The 13,776-nt window shown below is 39.0% G+C and overlaps 1 protein-coding gene across 4 annotated transcripts in view; it reads left to right on the forward strand.

Moving 5' to 3' along the window:
* Positions 1-13,776, forward strand: part of FOXP1 (forkhead box P1) — a 412,016-nt gene that overhangs the window by 17,056 nt on the left and 381,184 nt on the right. Inside the window, exon 1 of one of the 4 annotated variants that reach the window (XM_070576789.1) lies at positions 536-595. The exons of the other annotated variants lie outside the window; for them this stretch is intronic. The gene's annotated coding sequence lies outside the window, so the exon portion shown is untranslated. Of the gene's footprint in view, positions 1-535; positions 596-13,776 lie in introns of those variants that run through there. 4 annotated transcript variants of the gene reach the window in all.

Genomic DNA, 13,776 nt, shown 5'->3' on the forward strand with positions numbered 1-13,776 from the left:
GGGCTTTGTCATAATGGTTTGAGAAGTCATTTATCAACTGAGGTCACCCTGACTTTTGAGATTCTAATAAAATTGGCTTGAGCCTTTCTTTTATTCCCCATGGGAATTCCAATGAGACTTCCTGGAGGGTTCATTTTCATGATTGATTTTGGTTAAGGAACTCCAGATATTCTCTCTTGTCATTGTGATTCTCTTTTTCCCTCTACAGAGCTGGAAATTAGCTCCTCTCCATGATTTCCTTCCACACAACTCACATAGGGCGTTGAAGTTTGGGGAGTTTGAGGAGGTTTGCCTCAGAAAAATTCAGAAGCAAATGTTTGACAGCCTTGTTCATGAAGTATATATCTGCCTGCTCTGTCTTTTGATAGCTTTTTCCCATAGATCATGACCTCCAAATGGCCTAACTTGTCCTTTCTTCTCTCTTCTTTCATCTTTCTTCTCACTTCTCATTTCTCTGCTTTCTGTTACCTACTCATATTTCTTAAAAACAGCAATTTAGTTTTCTCTTTCTGTTCACCATCTCCTTCCAGGCCGGCTTCCTGGGGGCCTCGTCTTCCACATTTCAAGCAGCATATCAAGAAGGAACTGCTGACTGGTAAAATGATCGTCTTTTTACCTATACACATGCATAGACACCATTTCCTTTCTCCTCCCACTCCCTCTCCTTAAAATGCAGCAAAAACTAAGACTACTTTGCATAGAGAGATATATTAGGGTTTTATTCCAATTTTGGCCCTACCCATCAAACTCCATTCTTTTCAACCACTCCCCTTTAATCAACCGAATAGGTTGTGTCTTGAGTTGCATAGAGGAGTTCAAAGTGCAGGCCATAACTACTAGGGTTTTCTCACTGATACTTTCTTACACTAGGCCAACCGTCTGTCTCCTCTAAATCCTGGGGCAGAAAACCAGAATCTCAGCTTTACAAACACCTAGTTTATGGGAATATTTAATAGCATTTTATTTGTTCCTTTGGTCATTTAATCTTCCTTGTAAAGTTTACCGCTTCATGTGTCATTCTTAAAGCAGGTCTTCTGTGGTAAAGAATTCTCTCCCCTCCCCTGGAAATTAAGGATGTTAATGAAATGGTTAAGTGTTGCCTTTTGATGCAGAGCTAGCTGAAAGCATTTGTGGTTAGTCAGCCACCTGGAGCTGGCTCCTCTCCTCATGTCACTTTACCATAATAATGTCAGCCAGCATGGCTATCTTATAATTAGATGAGGAACATCAGGCTATTTCCTGGTGTTGTTATCTTTCACAGTTTTCACAGTGACACGCCTGACCTGGGGATACAAAAGCTCTAAAAAATATTCACCAAGCTTGAAATGCACGCTTATTGTTATTTTACACGTTCTGATACCCCCATCTAAATGTATAAAATCTATTTGTCACCAGAACAGTGGTTCCCAATGCCTGAGGTCCCAGAATTCCAGGGCTTTTGGAAATCTAATCATAGAGTTTTTCAGTATTTAAGTTAGGGTGAATTTGGTTGTAAGCAACCGAAATTCCAGTTCAGACAGGCGTAAACAGTGTCCCTGGCAAGTCCTTAGTAGGTAGACTGCCGGAGAGCCTTAATCCAGCTCTGTCTCTGCTCTGTTTTCCACCATGTTGGCTTGTCTTTAGACTGGCCCTCGTTGCTGTCGTAAGCAACTGCTGAGGTATAGATTTCCTTGTACATGCCGAGCAGAAGAGAAGAAAAGGGAATCTTTAGATTTCCAGAAAAATTCTTGAAACTCTAATTGAACTGGTTTTCAGCACAGTCTACCCTCTTGATGGCCAGGGAGGTGGATATGTTAATCGGCATATCCTGGGTGATATTTTTCCATCTCTGGAGCTGGGGTGGAGTCAGCTTCCCCAGGACCCCATAGAACTCCCTAACTGTCAGTTGGTCCTATTGGGAGGGGTTTGGGGGAAAGGATGCTGCAGACACAGCTTCAAATGTTCTGTGGACCCAGCTTCAAATGTACACTTCATTGAGCTGTTTTGTATGTTTCAAAAGGCCTAAAGTTAATTCAGTCATTTGAATGATATAAGGCTTCTGGGGTTAACCCAAGTGTCAAGTTTCTTGGCTTTTAGCCATAAGTATTTCAGTCTGTGAGCTCTGATTGGCAATTTGGTAGATATTCTGTGTGAATTAATTAATACTTAATGAATAAGTATTAGTTGGTAGAATCTTCTGAAACTTAGTGTCTGTGTTGATGAGACTGCTTGGAATTTAATAGAAGTAGTTCATTGTGGTTAAAAAAAATTGAGAACCTCTTGTCTCAACCTTCTGAGTCCATAGCAGATGAAACTAATTGTAATTCACCTGAGACGATGACCAGTTACAATACTGTGCAGATGTGGAAAAAATGATATTAAGTTGTACTAGTCTTATTTCCAAAATGTAAAATTCAGCATTTCAAGTCTTTTTTTTTTTTCGGATAAGGTAAGTTTTGGGTTTTACTAGCATGTTTTAAAAACATTCATCATGTGGAAAGAAAAAGATGATAAATTTTAGCACTGCTATGATAGTCTCTATGACTCTAGAGGAACCACCCAAAAACAGTTCTGTCTTGGGGGAAAAATGTTTAGTTGAAGGGCCACAGAAGACATCCATATTCAGTAAGAGTAGGGAGAGGCAAAGACGATAATGTGAGTGTTTTACAAAAAGAACTTTCTGAAAAGAATGTAGTCAAACTGTTGAGGAAACACCATTGTTAAAGAGTAAACATTGTGCATGGCAAGTAATGAAGAGTGTGAAGTGTTGTCGATGGTAATGTGAGCCTACTTGAAGATACAGAAAGTCTTTCATGCTCAATGCATTTTGGAAACATTTCCATCAGAGTGGAGAAAGCTAAGGGAACTCAAGTCATACTGGATACCTTATCAGTGCAAAGTAATGTTTGCTGTTAAGTGTTTAGCCTAGACTCGTGCTGAGCCCCTTGGCCTTTTGCTATTGTTTTACCCAACTTACACAGCTTTGGTTGTTTTGGACTGACTGTCTCACCAACTGTCAGACTAGGAAATCTTGGCCAGTGCATCTGGGTCTTTTGGATGTAAGATAAGAACCTGCTGCTCCCCGTGATCAGGCTGGCCACTCTGATGTTTTTGGGTAGCCTGCCTGACCTGTCCACTAGGGGTCCACATTTCAGACTCCAGTCTGACCTTAGAAGACAGATTACTACATCTGGATGTCTTATTTATGTAGTCTTTAGTTTTATATTCCAACCGCTCCCTGCCTGCACCCATCTTCTTGGTTTATTATTTTTCGAACTTTGCTGTTCTCAGGCATTCTTCATAATTTTGCTTATGTTTCTCCTGATTTTGATCTAAATACCACGTATATTTTATTTGGTTCTATTTCCCCTTAAGTCCCCTCGCTTGTTAGAATATAAATCAGTCTATTTAAAAAGGAGATTTTACATTATCCCTTAAAAGAAAATGTACTGTCAGTTGCCAGAGCTTGATGGTAACTGAAAATAAATACTAAGAAGGAAGAACGATGGTATACGCAGGAGTTGGCAGACTTTTTCTGTAAAGGGCCAGGTAGTAAATATTTTCGGCTTCACAGGCCATATGGTTTATGTTGCAACTACTCGCCTCCTCCGTTGTAACCCCAAATCAGCAAGAAACAATATGCAAATGAATGGGCATGGCTGTATCCCAATAAAACTTTATTTATGGACACGGAAATTTGATTTTCATGTTATTTTTTCATGTCACGAAACATTACTCTTCTTTTGATTTCCCCCCCAAGCATTTAAAAATATAAAATCCGTTCTTAGCTCATGGGCTCTACAAAAATCATCAGCAGGCCAGGTTTGGCCATGGACCATAATTTGCTGACCCCTAATGAAAACATCTCACTGTATACTGTGGCCTACTTCTCCCTAAGGTATTGAGCTGGAGAGATTCTCTCAGTGTTAAAAATAGACTTTAGCGTGTTTTACGTGTCAGACTAGCACCCAAATGAGGCTTTGTCCTTGACATAATTAGGAGGGTTGAAATGGAATTGGAGAAAGAACAGCTTTCTAAGTAATGCAATTCAGTGTAATTTGTTGTCATATCTATACCACCTAAAAATCATAGTGGTTTAAGTGTAGAACTTTAGGAACTACTGCCTTTGTCTACTTGTCCTACCTAGTTGTTCTTCTAATCGCTATATGGATAATGTGAAGATAGAGATACAAATAGCACATGAATGACGTGAGAGGCAGAAACAGGGAGAGTTTTCAACGTAGTAGCTAGAAACAGCCAACATCGGTGATGGAGGAGGAGGAGATGAAAGAATGGCTCTTTTTCATAAGGGAACAAATATCTGAAAGGAGGAAAGAAGAACTTCTGGACCAGAAGTTAGCAAAAACTTGAATATTTTGCCCACCAATGCATTACCCTCTCTCATCTTTCTCATAGTAGGGTCCCATATGGTACTGCATATTACCCTCCCTCTGCCAATGGTAGCTTCTTTGGTATCTATGTGTCACATCATTCTATTCTACAAGTTTCTGATGCTAATATTTCCTCTCCTCTGGCAAAAGGAACAAGGGGAGTTAGTGACCCAGGATAGTGTCTCTTTATCCAACCACTTTCTATCCCTTTGTGTTGGTTCATTCGATGATAAACCATGGATACAGGCTTTTTTTTTCTTGGCCTATATTGATACCATTTTGCGTATGATTTGGACAGGAATCCTTGAGTTATTTCTTTTTTTAAAATTATTTTTTATTGCAGTAACATTGGATTATAACATTATGTAACTTTCAGGGGTACATTATAATGTATTTCGAAGTCTATGTAGATTACATCATGTTCACCACCCAAAAACTAATTATAATCCATCATCACACACGTGCCTAATCACTCCTTTCTCCCTCCGCTCTCCCCCCTTCCCCTATGGTAACCACCAATCCAATCTCTGTTGCTATGTGTTTGTCATTGTTTTTATCTTCTACTTGTGAGTGAAATCATATGGTATTTGACTTTCTCTCTCTGACTTATTTCACTTAGCTTAATACCCTCAAGTTCCATCCATTTTGTCACAAATGGCTGGATTTCATCGTTTCTTATGGCTGAGTAATATTGTGTTTTGTATGTATACCACATCTTCTTTATCCATTCGTCCCTTGATGGGCATGTAGGTTGCTTCCAAGTTTTGGCTATTGTGTATAATGCTACAGTGAACACAGGGGTGCATGTATCTATGCATTTGTGTTTTCAAGTTCTTTGGATAAATACCCAGCAGTGGGATAGCTGGATCATATGGTAGATCTATTCTTAATTTTCTGAGGATACTCCATACTGCTTTCCATAGTGGCTGCACCAGTTTGCACTCCCACCAGCACTGTACAAGGGTTCCCATCTCTCCACAGCCTCTCCAACATTTGTTGTTTCCTGTCTTGTTAATTATCGCCATTCTGACTGGATATCTCATTGTAATTTTGATTTGCATTTCGCTGATAGCTAATAATGTTGAACATCTTTTCGTGTGCCTGTTGGCCATCCATATATCTTCTTTAGAGAAATCTCTGTTCAGATCTTTTGCCCATTTTTAAATTGTTGGTTTTTTGTTGTTGAGATGTATGAATTCTTTGTATATTTTGGATATTAACCCCTTATCTGATATATGGTTTGCAAATCTTTCCCCAATTGTTAGGTTGTCTTTTCGTTTTGTTGATGGTTTCCTTTGCTGTGCAGAAGCTTTTTAGTTTGATGTAGTCCCATTTGTTCATTTTTTCTTTTGTTTCCCTTGCCCGGTCAGACATGGTACTTGAAAGTATGCTGCTAAGACCGATGTCAAAGAGCGTACTGCCTATGTTTTCTTCTAGAAGTTTCATGGTGTCGGGTATTACATTCAAGTCTTTAATACATTTTGAGTTGATTTTTGTGTATGGTGTAAGATAATGGTCTACTTTCATTCTTTTGCATGTGGCTGTCCAGTTTTCCCAACACTGTTTATTGAAGTGACTCTCCTTTCTCCATCGTATGCTATTGGCTCCTGTGTTGAAAATTTGCTGTCCAAAATGTGTGGGTTTATTTCTGGGCTCTCGATTCTGTTCCATTGATCTGTGTGTCTGTTTCTGTGCCAGTCCCATGCTGTTTTGGTTACTAGGGCTTTGTAGTATATTTTGAAATCAGGGAGTGTGATACCTCCAGCTTTGTTCTTTTTTCTCAGGAATCCTTTGGCTATTCGGTCTTTTGTTGTTTCATATAAATTTTAGGATTCTCTGTTCTATTTCTGTGAAAATTGTTGTTGGAACTTTGGTAGGGTTTGCATTGAATCTATAGACTGCTTTAGGAAGTATGGATGTTTTAGCTATGTTAATTCCTCCAATCCAGGAGCACGGAATATCTTTCCATTTCTTTGTGTCTTCTTCGATTTCTTTCAACAATGTTTTATAGTTTTTGGTGTACAGATCTTTCACCTCTTTGGTTAGTTAAGTTTATTCCTAGGTATTTTATTCTTTTTGTTGCAATTGTAAATGGGATGATATCCTTAATTTCTCTTTCTGCTACTTCATTGTTAGTGTACAGAAACGCAACTGATTTTTGTATGTTGATTTTGTATCCTGTGACTTGACTATATTCATTTATTATTTCTAAAAGTTTTTTAGTGGATTCTGTAGGGTTTTCTATATATAAAATCATGTCATCTGCAAAGAGTGACAGTTTCACTTCTTCTTTTTCAGTGTAGATCCCTTTTATTTCTTTTTCTTGCCTGATTGCTCTGGGTAGGACTTCCAATATTATGTTAAATAAGAGTGGTGAAAGTGGGTATCCTTGTCTGGTTCCTGTTCTTAGATAGCTTTCAGTTTTCCTCCATTGAGAATGATATTTGCTGTGGGTTTGTCACATATGGCCTTTATTATGTTGAGGTATTTTCCTTCTATACCCATTTTATTTGGAGTTTTTATCATAAATGGATGCTGTATCTTGTCAAATGCCTTCTCTGCATCTATTGAGATGATCATGTGATTTTTATTCTTCATTTTGTTAATGTCGTGTCACGTTGGTAGATTTGTGGATGTTGAACCATCCCTTCATCCCTGGAATGAAACCCACTTGATCATGATGTATGATCTTTTTAATGTATTGTTGTATTCGATTTGCTAGTATTTTGTTCAGGATTTTTGCATCGATGTTCATCAGTGATGTTGGCCTGTAATTTTCTTTTTTTGTGTTGTCCTTGCCTGGTTTTGGTATCAGGATGATGTTGGCTTCGTAGAAGGAGTTAGGAAGCCTCCCCTCCTCTTCAATTTTTTGGAAGACTTTGAGAAGGATAGGTATTGTCTTCTTTGAATGTTTGGTAGAGTTTACCAGGGAAGCCATCTGGTCCTGGACTTTTATTTTTGTTTTTTATTTTTTTTATTTTTTTAAGATTTTATTTTTTTTTCCTTTTTCTCCCCAGAGCCCCCCAATACATAGTTGTATATTCTTCGTTGTGGGTCCTTCTAGTTGTGGCATGTGGGACGCTGCCTCAGCGTGGCTTGATGAGCAGTGCCATGTCCGCGCCCAGGATTCGAACCAACGAAACACTGGGCCGCCTGCAGCGGGGCGCGCGAACTCAACCACTCAGCCACGGGGCCAGCCCCTGGACTTTTATTTTTTGGGAGGTTTTTGATTGCTGTTTCAATCTCCTTACTGGTGATTGATCTATTCACATTCTCTGCTTCTTCTTGGTCTAGTTTTGGAAAGTTGTATGATTCTAAGAATTTATCTATTTCTTCTAGATTATCCATTTTGTTGGTGTATAACTTTTCATGGTATTCTCTTATATCTTTTCTATTTCTGAAGTGTGTTGTAATCTCTCCTCTTTCATTTCTGATTTTATTTATTTGAGCCTTCTCTCTCTTTTTTCTTGATGAGTCTAACTAAGAGTTTGTCAATTTTGTTTATCTTTTCAAAGAACCACCTCTTGGTTTCATTAATTTTTTCTATGGTTTTTTAAGTCTCTATTTCATTTATTTCTGCTCTGATGTTTATTATTTCCTTCCTTCTACTGATTTTAGGCTTTCTTTGTTCTTCTTCTTCCAGTTCCTTTAGATGTGCCATTACAGTGGTTATTTGGGATTTTTCTTTTTTGTCGAAGGCCTGAATTGCTATAAACTTCCCTCTTAGAACCCCTTTTGCTATATCCCATAGATCCCGTGTTGTATTTTCATTTTCATTTGTCTCCAGGTATTTTTTGATTTCTCCTTTGATTTTGTCATTGACCCAGTCATTGTTCAGTAGCATTTTGTTTAATCTCCACATTTTTGTGGCTTTTCTGGTTTTCTTCCTGTAGTTGATTTCTAGTTTTATACCTTTGTGTTCAGAAAAGATGCATGGTATTATTTTGATCTTCTTAAATTTATTGAGACTTGTTTTGTGGCTTACTATGTGATCAATCTTGGAGAATGTTCCATGTGCATTTGAAAAGAATGTATATTTTGTGGGTTTTGGATGGATTGTTCTATATATATCTTAGTCCGTCTGGTTGAATGTGTCGTTTAAGGCCAGTGTTTCCTTATTGATCTTCTGTTTGGTGTAAGTGGAGTGTTGAAGTCCCCTATTATTAATTATGTTACTGTCTATTTCTCCTTTTATGTCTGTTAATAGTTGCTTTATATATTTAGGTGCTCCTATGTTGGGGGCATAGATATTTACAAGTGTTGTATCTTCTTGTTGGATTGTTCCCTTTATCATTATGTGGTGCCCGTCTTTGTCTCTTGTTACAGTGTTGTTTTAAAGTGTGTTTTGTCTAATATAAGTGTTGCTACCTCTGGTTTCTTTTCTTTGCCATTTGCATGGAGTGTCTTTTTCCATCCTTTCACTTTCAGTTTGTGAGTGTCTTTAGGTCTGAAGTGTGTCTCTTGTATGCAGCATATATATGAGTCTTGTTTTTTTCTCCATTTGGTTGCCCTCTGCCTTTTGATTGGAGCATTTAGTCCATTGACATTTAAAGTAGCCATTGATAAATATGTATTTATTGTCATTTTGTTACTTTCTTTTTCTGGGTGCTTTAGTAGTTCCTTCTCTGTTCCTTTCTTTTTCTGTTGCTCTCTTCCCTTGTGATTTGATGGCTTTCTATAGTAATATGTTTGATTTCTTTCCTCTTACTTATTTGTTTACTTATTATAGGTTTCTGGTTTGTGTTTACCATGAGGCTCCTATATAATATTCTATGTGTATGGCAATCTATATTGAGTTGATAGTCTCTTTAGCTTCACCTCTTTCTAAAACCTCTGCTTTTGTGTGTCTATCCATTACCCTCTTATCATTGGAATAGGTAATTTTAGACTTTTGTCTTTTAACCTTCATATTATCTTCATAGGTGATTGATCTGCTACCTCTACTATATTTTTATCTTTATCAGTGATTTTATTGCCTGGTCTTTTGTTTTTTTCTGTTTTTTTGATAATTTTCTTATCCCTCTTTGTGATCATCTCTTTGCCACTTGAATAAGTCCCTTCAGCATTTCTTGTAGAACTTGTTTTTTGGTAATAAACTCCTTTAATTTTTGCTTGTCTGGGAAGCTCTTTATCTCGCCTTGCATTCTGAATGATATCCTTGCTGGATAGAATATTCTTGGCTCTAGGTTTTTTCCTTTCAGCACTTTAAATATGTCGTGCCATTCTTTTCTAGCCTGTAGGGTTTCAGCTGAGAAGTCTGCTTCTAGCCTTATGGGCTTTCCTTTGTATGTCACTTGTTGCCTTTCTCTTGCCACTTTTAGGATTCTCTCTTTATCTTTAATTTTGGACATTTTAATTACAGTGTGTCTTGGTGTGGGCTTCTTTGGGCTTATCCTCTCCGGAGCCCTCTGTGCTTCCTGTACTTGGATGTATGTTCCCTTCCTTAGGTTAGGAAAGTTTTCAGCTAGTATTTCTTCAAATAGTTTCTCTGCCCCTTTGTCTCCCTCTTCTCCTTCTGGGACGCCTATAATACGAATGTTAGTGTGCTTGATATTGTCCCAGATTTGCCTTAGACTGTTCTCATTGTTTTTAATTCTTTTTTCTTTTATCTGTTCAGCTTGGGTGATTTCCTTTAGTCCTTTATCGAGCTCACTGATTTGTTCTTCTGTATCATCCACTCTGCTATTGAGTCCCTTTAGTGAATTTTACATTTCCAGTATTGAATTCTTCATGTCTGATTGGTTCTTTTTTATATTTTCCAATTCTTTGTTGACAATCTCACTGTATTCATACAGTCGTCTCACAACATCAGTCAGCATCCTTAGGAGTTTTTGTTTGGGATCTGGCCCGGCGGCGCAGCAGTTGTGTGCATGTTCCACTTTGGCGGCCTGGGGTTCACTGTTTCGGATCCTGGGTGCAGACATGGCACCACTTGGCACGCCATGCTGTGGTAGGCGTCCCACACATAAAGTAGAGGAAGATGGGCACGATGTTAGCTCAGGGCCAGTCTTCCTCAGCAAAAAGGAGGATTGGCAGCAGTTAGCTCAGGGCTAATCTTCCTCAAAAAAACAAAAAAAGAGTGTTTGTTTGAATTCTTTGTCAGGTAGATTGCTTATTTCTGTTTCATTTAGTTCTTTTTCTGGGGTTTTGTCCTGTTCCCTTGCTTGGAATGTATTCCTTTGTCTCCTCATTATGCTGCTTTCTCTGTGCTTATAACTATGTATTAGGTAAGTTGGCTATGTCTCCTGATCTTGGAGAAGATCAGGCTTTATGTATGAGATGCCTTTTGAGGCCCAGCAGTGTGCTTCCCTCTCGTCACCAGTCCAAATGATCCAAGAATGACCCCTTTGTGAGCCATTTGTGTCCTTCTGCTGTGGCAGGGTTGCTCTTACTGCAGGGACCCAGGGAGTCTAGTCTTTCCCTCTGTGGCCAGCTGTTTGTAAATCTGGTTTGGGGAGCCCCATAGAGGCGGACACACTCACCTACCTGTAGAGAATCAAGGCACTCAGTCTATGCAGGCCAACAAGTAGCCTAAGGGCTTGTTTTTGGGTGGGGCTGGTCCCTAAGGTGGGCTGCCTGCCCTGGCTGAACTGTATTAAATCTGCACTCTAGTGGGTGTGGCAGACCCCAGGGCTAACAAACCAGGGGAAAAACTTGAATGGCGTCTGCCAGGATCTATGTCAACATGCCTGTACTAGGTGACAACGATGGCCACCACCAATGTCTCAGTCTCTGTAGAGGTCCCTCCTCTCACCAAGATGCACTCAGAGCCTACCAGGTAAGTCTCTTTTCACCAAAGGACTATCATCCTTCTCTCTGGTGATTTTAGGTTGCTGAGACAGGTGTATTAAGATAGGCAAAACCCCCACATCCTGGGGGAGCATTTGTATTTGGCACTCATAGGGTAATAATTATTACTATAGCCTGAAAAATAACCAATGTTAATGTTATCAGCACACAAAATGACTTTTATTTCAAAAGAACCTTCTTAAAACAAAGTTGTTTTTTCAAGTTGCTTTGCTTTCCAGGATCAACACGAACCAGGAAACCTTATGCCAGGAGTATTAGCTGATATGTTCTAAAGTGTGATAGTATAGTTGTTAAGTAATTACCCAAGTTGAGAAAAGAGATCTGGTTTCAAATTCTGGCTAAGCTACTTAGTAACTTTGTGACCTTGAGAAAGTTATTTAATCTTTTTAAGCCTCAGTCTTCTCATTTGAAGATGGAGGTGAAAAAGCACCTACCTCACTGTAGGAATCGAAACCTTTCTAGTTTATCAGATGCTTTCAGGTTAAATAGCAATATGCAAAAATAGTTCTGAGCACAGTGCCTGGTATGTAAAAAATAATATTCCTTTTATGTGATATTTATTTACCAAATTAAATAATAAATATCTCAAATTATTATTGTTTTGCTGGATGCCTAAGCTGAAATTAAATAGTAGAGGACATTTAACTCTAGGAGTCAATGGCGCTTTAAATATCCATCTCACCTTTCCACATTTTTTTAAATTGAGGTCATAATAATTTATAACGTTGTGAAATTTCAGTTCTACATTATTATTTGTCAGTCACCATATATATGTGTGCCTTTACCCCTTTCGCCCACCCCTCAATCCCCTTCCCCTCTGGTAACCACTGTCTGTTCTCTTTGTCCATGTGTTTGTTTATCTTCCATGTATGAGTGAAATCATATGGTGTTTGTCTTTCTCTGCCTGGCTTATTTCCCTTAACATAATACCCTCAAGGTCCACCCATGTTGTTGTAAATGGAACGATTTTGTCTTTTTTTGAGGAAGATTACCCTTGTGCTAACTCCTGCCAATCCTCCTCTTTTTGCTGAGGAAGACTGGCCCTGAGCCAACATCTGTGCCCATCTTCCTCTACTTTATATGTGGGATGCCTACCACAGCATGGCATGCCAAGCAGTGCCATGTCCGCACCTGGGATCCAAACCTACGAACTCTGGGCCGCCAAAGCGGAACATGCGCAGCTAACCGCTGCACCACTGGGCAGGCCCCTCAGTTTGTCTTTTTTCTTTATAGCTGAGTAGTAGTCTTTTTTTTTTTAAAGATTGGCACCTGAACTAACATCTGTTGCCAATTTTTTTTTTCTCTTCTCTCCAAAGCCCTGCAGTACGTAGTTATTTGTTCTAGTTGTAGATCCTTCTGGCTCTGCTATGTGGGACGCCACCTCAGCATGGCTTGATGAGCAGTGCTACGTCCACACCCAGGATCTGAATTGCTGAAACCCTGGGCCACCAAAGTGGAGTGCCTGAACTTAACTATTCAGCCACTGGACTGGCCCCTGAGTAGTATTCGTGTGTGTGTGTGTGTGTGTATGTATATGCATATACACCACATCTTCTTTATCCTTTCATCAGTTGATGGGCACTTGGGTTGCTTCCACATCTTAGCTATTGTGAATAATGCTGCAGTGAACATAGGAGTGCATAAATCTCTTTGAACTGTTGATTTCAAGTTCTTTGGATAAATACCCAGTAGTGGGATAGCTGGGTCATATGGTATGGTTTAAAATACTTTTCTCTTATGTAAAAAGGCAGTATGCATGAAGTTCATAATTTGGGTAACATCACATTAGTGAGTCTTTGTGGCCTACTGAACTCTCTTAAAGTTGCTTAAACCCAGGAAACATCGACTCACACCTAAACATCAGTTCAGTTGCACCTGCTCACCCATTCACCATTGAGTTTCTTCTCCAGTTTCTATTAATTTTGAGATTGAAAAAGGATGAAGAATCTATTCTGCATTTTGCTCACTTTCAAGTTTCTGTTGGTAAAAGATGAATAAATATGACATCTATCATTAGATTATTCTTTGTCTTCCCTTGTTTCTCTACCCGTCACCTTTTTTCAATTTCTTGCCTCAGCTTCTCATCTGGAGAATTGTATGTGACGTGTACAAGCCATCCTCCAGCTCCGTGGCTCTTGGAGTCTGTCTGAGAGATGAAAGAGGTCCACAGTGTGATGCTATTGAATGGTCAAGAGGAAAAGGTTAAAAGAAAGTTAACCCAAGAACTTCTTTATGTAAAATTGGAAGTTGAAAGTAGTGGTAAGGTTTTCCTTGAGCCCTCTTTTGGGGTAAAGCAAATTCTAGACATAACTGACCACTTAAGCTTTTTTGGGTTTATAAGGTCACAAAGTCCTGGTTGGTATTTTCACTAAATGGCTAAGCCAGAATTTGGAACCAGGTCTTTTTTCCCCCAGCTTGGGTGACTACTTAACAACCTGTGCTATCATATGCCTGGTCATTTTAAGGTATGAATTTTAAGACATGAGTCACAACTATGAGTACTAAGGCGAACATATCATTCAAATGTTCTCTGTAAATTGATTCAGTAGGGCCAAGGGACATATTCATCTCATTCCAGGGAGAACAAATTGTTTCA

This window comes from Equus przewalskii, chromosome 15 (assembly GCF_037783145.1).
Source record: "Equus przewalskii isolate Varuska chromosome 15, EquPr2, whole genome shotgun sequence".
Lineage (NCBI taxonomy): Eukaryota > Metazoa > Chordata > Mammalia > Perissodactyla > Equidae > Equus > Equus przewalskii.